This window comes from Sipha flava, unplaced genomic scaffold (assembly GCF_003268045.1).
Source record: "Sipha flava isolate LNK unplaced genomic scaffold, YSA_version1 207_pilon_pilon, whole genome shotgun sequence".
Lineage (NCBI taxonomy): Eukaryota > Metazoa > Arthropoda > Insecta > Hemiptera > Aphididae > Sipha > Sipha flava.
The window spans coordinates 1474370-1482356 of NW_020272813.1; the positions used below are offsets into that span (position 1 = coordinate 1474370).

The 7987-nt window shown below is 34.1% G+C and overlaps 1 protein-coding gene across 1 annotated transcript in view; it reads right to left on the reverse strand.

The window, feature by feature from the left end:
• The window catches only part of LOC112682645 (glutamate-gated chloride channel), a 47625-nt gene extending 42961 nt beyond the window's left edge, over positions 1-4664 (reverse strand). The window contains exon 1 of the mRNA XM_025553310.1: positions 4419-4664. The gene's annotated coding sequence lies outside the window, so the exon portion shown is untranslated. The remainder of the gene's footprint in view (positions 1-4418) is intronic.
• Between the last annotated feature and the right edge of the window lie 3323 nt (positions 4665-7987).

Sequence of the window (7987 nt, forward strand, 5' to 3'; positions counted from 1 at the left end):
ACCTGTAGTTGTTTGTGGTCTTAGTGATATTTTGAATCATACTAAATTCCACTAAAAACAAGAAATGACGTGACTAACCGTGTAATTGAAAATTTAACATTTTAAAAAAACTTTTGACGGCAAGTTCCGAAATGTTATGAATGAAGTTCGCAATAGATCACATACATTGTTGATACCAAACTTTTTTTTATCTAGGTATTTTATTGGATGGTTCCCAATTTATTAATTGACTACTTTGATACTGTACGTTTGATTTTTATTATTTAGCTATTATCTTGTTTCGTTCATCTCAAATTAAAGTGTTATCTTAAATAATATTATATCTTTAAAAGTCATCGAGTAAATGTCGGTTCGATGACATTTTATTTTCATTCAGATTTTAAATGCTAATTTAGTAGTAGAAGACCGAAGTAATTAAATAATTTAATAAATATAGAAAAAATAGAAAATTATACGATTATAACCGTTGAAATACAGCTGAAAACTGTTATATTTAAATTATGATTTTTAAAAAATATTTTTCAAAATTTATCGAACATTAATAAAACATATTATTAAACGAATAATTACTAACCAAGAGCGTATAACTATACTATAACTGATAATATGGCTATTGTATTATCATTGAAAGCTTAAGATTTTTAAGATTTGTTTACAATTGAATTCGTTAAACTCTAGGATTTTCTTAGCTTGCTTCGACTATTAATTTAAACAAATATCTAATTATCATTAAATTTAATTTCAGTAAACGTCGACGAGTATTAGAGAGTAAATTATCTACAAATAACATAAACATATATATATATATATATATATATACGGATATACACTAGTACAAGACCGCATACACATGCCGCCTGCGACCAATAATATTGATTTAAAATTTTAGAATGTCAAAACACGTTTAAGACAATTAAGACATTATTGTAATGTTTTGTATACGTATTGTTACAATATAATATTTTTGACTGTTTAGTAAATAATAATAATAATATTGTATAGTATTTTTCTTTATTCGGTCGACTTACAGTTATACAAATATATTTTGCACAAAAATTACTTACAATGATGGATCTTCTCGGATCGTAAATGTTTAAGTTACTGACGTTTAGACTAATTTTTGTTTTACTTTTAACAGTCAATATAATTCATTAAATCTGAATAATGTCAATTGTAATAGTGTCGAAATCGCTATATATACTTATACTAATATCTGACAACTCATGAAATGCGTGATGATAATTCGCGAATAGTGGTAATCACATTTTTAAATCTTCATTTTTGTCTTTTTTTTATATAAACATATAGAATAATATATTAAAATATATTTCTTTAATTAATTTGAATACTTCACTTATAGTTGGATATTCCAGACAGATACGCGGTACCAAACATTTGTTTGTAAATAAATGGTGGTGCCTATCGGCATCATCAGACAGTTTTTTCATTTTAATTATAATCAACAGCAAAAACTTAACATTAATGTTATCGGAAGAAATTTAAAAAATAACACATTCTACATATATATATATTTATTTATAGTACTGTATCATTAACATAACATATATAACTTTATATAAATCATTATTTAAATACAGCTACTTCTATCTAAATACCTTAATTAAATAACAATGTTCAAAATATAATTATTCAGCGAAGACGTTTTAGAATCATGGATCTTCATAAAGTTTTGGCTCACTTGAGTAATTTGATAAGTGAACGTCACTGTATGAACATTTTTTATTTGATTTTCATACACTTACGCATTTTATTTATTTCCATTTATGTTTCTTTATCGACCATTTTGGAACAATGAATAAATATTTTAATATTGTGACGATAACTGGAAACCCAAAACGTGATATTGTGTAGTTCACAAATCTTTTTTGATTAATGATTCGGTGACGGAAAGTTGTGTAAATTAAGTTTTATTCACGCCAAACTTATTGAAAACGAAAACGAAAATGATACTACAATAACAGTTGTTCTACAAAAAAAAAAACACACGGTGCGCACAGTAAGATAGCGTAAGAAAAATATTTTGTTTTCGTAATTTTTACTCACATAATATTAATTTTGTATTTACTCATATGTAATTATAACCGTGAATAAATAAGATACTGTTGACGATAAACAAATAAGTTGAAACTCAAACGACCAAAACAAAAACGAATATGGTTAAATTGTACGAACGAATGTTGCACGTTTTATAGTACATTTCATCGAATAGACCTAATGTCGGCTTTAGATGACGGACGCACCGCAAAAATAATTACGTGTCGGCTATAACTGACAGGCACAATGAATTGGTGAAAATTAAACGCATACGCGGCAAAGAGGTGAACAATTTAAGTAATTATTATAAATGGCTTTTGCTTATAACTTCCTAATGTTATTTTGAATATTACGCTTTCAAAATCTGTTTCAAAGGTTCCATTCAACTATTATAAACGTATGATCGAGAAATAAGTTTAACCCTTTGTCGACCAATGGTACTTATCATGTCATGATGTATCATATCATGATAGTATGTTTACATTTGTGGTATACCTTTTTCAAAAAAAAAAAATTGATAACATTGTACAAGTACTTTTGATCGAGTTTAAGTTGTTATTTTGTATGGAGTACGATTGCGAAATGACGAGTTGCTTTGAAGAAGGTTATCAACATTGTATTATATATACTCGTGAAATTTAATGTAATTATGCCTATGATACAATTAGTGAAAAAGGAAGAAAACAAGGTATTGTAAAATTGCATATACAACCATATACACTACGTCACGCCACTGAATATAATGTTTTATGTAAACAATTCAATATAGTTTCAAAGCTTTAAATTGTATTACGCATACATCGAAAGTCCGATAATATCAAACATTACGCGTTCGTATTTGTTTTATTCCGAGAATATTATTCGATTACACTGCAATATTGATTTTGCTTTGCATTCTAGGGGTTGACCGGAAATTTGGCAGACAACGTACGAAGAGAGGGTTATTCTACGTTGAACATAAATACGCGAGTCAGTTGGTCGAATTTCGTTTTCAAGAACTACCTACTTCCATTTGAAATTATTTAAAAAATAAATATCAACTTAGAATAATCTGCTTACCATAACGTAAAAACAAATTAATAAGATAAATGTATAGGTAACTTAATAGGACCAACGGATGACTTAAATCGATACACGTTTAAGTAGGTGATAATTAAAATAAATATTCAATGTTTAAAATATCATATCTCAACTAATCGATCATCGGTTTGTTTTACATATATTTTTCAAATTATTATATTCGTCCATTTTAAATAAAAGAACATAATAACATTGTACTCATCATTTAAACGTGTACAACTATAATATAAATGTATGTATTGTAAAATAAAAGCAAACCATTTACAAAAGATTATTTTTGAAAACGGTAATTAAGACGTTTTATTGAAATACGAGTATGACAATTCCGAATGATGTTTTTTAATACTGTTGGATTATTAACATACAAAGTTTTTATAGAAAATAATCTTTACTTTTATTATAATAGTACATACATTTTTAGCATTTGGATAAGTAAAACACAGAACACATAAGTACAACAAATAGTATTACATGAAATAGAAAACACATTATTAAATATAAAGTAGATATAAATAGAATAATAACAATCAGGCATAACGTCAGGCTTTCGCGTATGGCCATCTACGTTCAAAACAGGATGAAATCATATACGATAACTCGTATAAATGTGTCGCATCGTAGCTAAAACGTTTCACTACACTCGGCGTTCGGAATGACAACCGCGACCGTCTCTCCGGGTGCAGTGTTATTCAAATAGTACGCGATAACATGCGCTTACGTACGGGATGTAATGTTCGAAGGGAAGTGGTGAAGGTAAAAAAACGACGATTTCGATTCACAAAAGGTCTACAGCGAAATAAAAAAACCGGTACAAACCGGTCGCGGTGCGAGATAACAGATCCGATCGGAGCACGTTCGTAAACCGTTTTTTGTAACAACTAGTTTTCAAAAAAAAAAAAATCGTCATACCCAATCATAAATAAGCATCAAGTATTTTAAATCCTAAAACAAATTTAAAGTCCTATCCCCAACAGTTTACAGGGAACCGGCCGATCCGTTTACGTGATTTTCACTCGGTACCGAACCGTATCGTGTAGTGGCCAGCAGCCGGAGACCGACATCGGGCCGAACTCGTGCGAATATATGGTAATAAGCGGAAATAAAACGTGCGAATCGGACGGACGGTACGAGCGGAGACGAAACAAATTATCGGTTGTGGCGGTGGTGAGGGGAGTGGTGGTCGGTGAAAAGGGAGAGGGTTGCACGTCTTCGCGTGGTAATCGCGTAAAAAAAAAATAAAAAATAAAAAACCGGATGACACGAAAATACGAGGGTGTACTTACCGCTGGCGGTGGCTTCTTCGTCGTCGTCGGCTGGTGCTGAGGTGGGCTACAAGGAGATACGGCCCATCGCCCCGGTGCGTCCGTCGCTGTCCGTCGGGGCCGTAGAGATGACGTGAGGACGACGACCGCGACGACCACGACGACTGGCAATCAGCGTCAGCAGCGACGGAGACCTCGGGGAGAAATGTACCTCTTCGCACGGCAACCTACCGAACGGGAGTGTATCGACCGGGCGCGGGCAGCCCCGGAGACTGGGCCCGGTGGACCGCCAACGCTTGCGCATACCGCCGCCGCCGCCACCGCCGTCCACCGACCCCGCGACCCATTCGTCACCCGCCGAACCGTACTGCCACCGCCCCGTCGCAGACCGTACTGGTGGTTGACGGGGTGCGTTCGGTGCCGGTCGCGCGCAGGGATAGGAGGGATTCGTTCGTGACGCGTGCGACGACCCGGTGCAGTGCGCCGCGAGAGCCTAATGAAGCGCGAGCGATTGACGGTCCCGGGGTTTTTTTTTCGTTGCTTTTTTCTCATGGTTTTCTTCTTCTTCTTATTATTATTATTATTTCTTATCCTTCTTTCCTCCCGAATTCGACTCCTGGACGGATACATTCGTTACTACCACGATGATAATCCTCTGCTGTCCGGTCCATCCGGTTCGAAACGAATTATACATACGATCCGTATATTGTATTGGTACACCGCACATTGAAAAACCGTAGAAAAAACACGACACAGATGGACGGGTGGATAACAAATTACGAATTCGATCCGGAGAATACGCGCGTTATTATCATGATTCCCGTCTGGGACATTTCTAGGGATTTAAAGGAAGAACGTGTACGGGAATTCGAGTTGCCGATCGGAAATCCGCTTAAGGGGGGCATTATGAATACGTATTACGCGAAGGAAAAATATTTTCGCTTGCCGTAGATATATGAATGTCCTTGCTCATGTCACAGCCGCGCCGATATGCGCGCTGCGCCCTCCCGGTGTGTAGGCGACACGTTATTCGCGCTGGGGGTGCAGGTGTACACACGCCATAAATATCGAGAGGGTGAGGGTGTGTGCGTGAGCGGTTAGATAGACGGGTGTGTGTATGTGTGTCAAATCTTTGACGCAATCACGACCGCAAGTATTCGCTCTTGTTATTCGAGCGTCGACGCTTTGCCGGTAGAGCGCTTGAACGTTTAATGAGACGACATCGATGCGCATACCAAGTCTTTTTATAGCCCGCGCGCATCGCATGTATTACGGGTTTTACACGTGCAACGAATCAAAACAATACGAACGTGGTAATAACGGAAATTATTACGATCCGTGTGCACGCGCACATTGTACCGCACGAGAAAATCGTTTTATTACATCCGCGGTGCGCGGCCTGATGCGAAACGCATGTGTAAGACGCTGTGTCTATAACGCGTATCGCATTCAATACAGTTGTACATTATATACTGTCGAGTTGTTGCTAAACATAGAGCAATATATTTATGTTTATAAACGTCAACATCTGAGCATTATTAAGGGTTTATTATTATTTGCTATCGGAATCGCAGTCGAGTGATGCGAAAATTGAAGACATTTTTTTAAATAAACACATGCATTTCGTGCACCGTGTGAAAACAAAGGTTTATGCAGTTTTGTAAATAATCCACTAATGAAAAATGAATATATTATGAATAATAATAATAATAATAACAGTTAAGCAACAAAAAAACATGTATATAGTAGCATAATTTTATATGCATATATATATATATATATTATACATATAATTTGTGAAAGCAATATTACTAAAAACTTCAGCAATCTAAACTGACATACGTACGGATGATGACGAATAGAACAAATGGAATAACCGGCTGGAAAAATTAAACCCAACTGCAAAGTTAAAAGAAATTATATGTTTTTCGAATGTTTCGTTCGAACCAAGTGAAAATTGAAGATTGGAGTGTAGTCAATTATTTTGCGTGCTCGATACAATTACGCTGAATACATATATGTGTATGATTGAGAAATTTGGGACGGCTTGGTGTTAACTCGTTGCAATATTTTATTAATCTTCAGTGAACGTTAAATGACAGACCGCTGTTCCATTAAAAAAAACCTTTTAGGTTTTCGGTTGAAATCAATGTAATCGAGAGATGACAAATATCCTCGCACAGCAGCGTCGTAAGAATGATTTCACATCGGCCGATTTCCGTTTCAATGTCACGCGTGTGATTAAATTTCCGAAATTTTCGTACAGTGTAGTACTGAAAATGGATTGGAAGCGAAACGTAATTTTTAAAATACTATTATCAAATTTCTTGTTAAGATAAAAATAACGCAGTGTTGTCATGTTTTTTTAATGGTTAAAAATTTTGTTCCGTACTTGTCTGTACAACTTATGCGCGTGTGATTCATACTTCAAAGATTTTATGTACGATTTTTATTGATAACTTTAAAAAATGTATATGTTAAATCTTCAATTGTGATGTGAATGTTTAAACTTGGAACTATTTTCGTATAACGTGTATACTTTATGAATATGTTTTACGCATGTAACGTTGACCTAACACGAATGATAAGGAGATAATTAAAATGTCTAAGTACTTAGTGTAATGGGTAGGCGCATGTATTGAATAATAAAATAATGATATGCGTGTTTTATTTCGTTAACGACACAACAAGCTAAAACGAGACTACACGAATCATAAAAAACGGGCGTGTAATATTAATTAAACGCGAAAAATATATCTACCACACGTGTTGACACTATGCGGTAGATCAACGTTGAACCCTAAGATTAATAACTCTAAAATATAGTAATTAAATATCTAATTATAAGGTTATAGATATAACAATATACAATATTTCTGCTCATGCGAATCGCGCTTGCGAAACATTTTATTAATTTTTTTCATATTAAATATCCATAAGTTTAAGATATAATTGAATTATATGTTAAAAATCCCCAAAGACGGATGTATAATCATCGTGTTATCAATGTAGAAAAAACAGGTCAAAGCACAAAGTATGTGTATAATAAATTGAATAATTTTTTTCGAAATTTCTGTAAGTAGTCTAGCTGAGTTTATCTCATTACAAGTGAATTTTACGTTCTTGTGTTTAAATCACAAGTTTACTTTAAAAATTGTTACGCGATGGAATGTTTAAACTTTTATTCTTGTATCGTTACACTAACACTATCTTATTCCAATAAGAACAAAGCGAGACGAGTATCTTAAGTCTAGTATTTCTATTCCGTTTGCACTACCATCGTTTGTTCTATGTGCCCATCTTCGTAGCATATTCGAAACAATGACCTGCCCGAAATAGTTACTTACCCAACGTATAAAGAATATTTGCTTCCATTCTGTTATAGTATATTATCACCTGAGAGCTTCCCTAGTTTACCCTTAAATGTTTTTATTTTTTTCCACAACAAAGCATTTGTGTGAAATAAAGAGGAATATTTTTTTATTCAATCAATCTATTCAAATAGGGTTGCATCAGTGTTACAGAATTATTACACCTTACAGTTCAAGGCACGGAATTTCATCAGTATACTACTTCGACACGAGTTTATC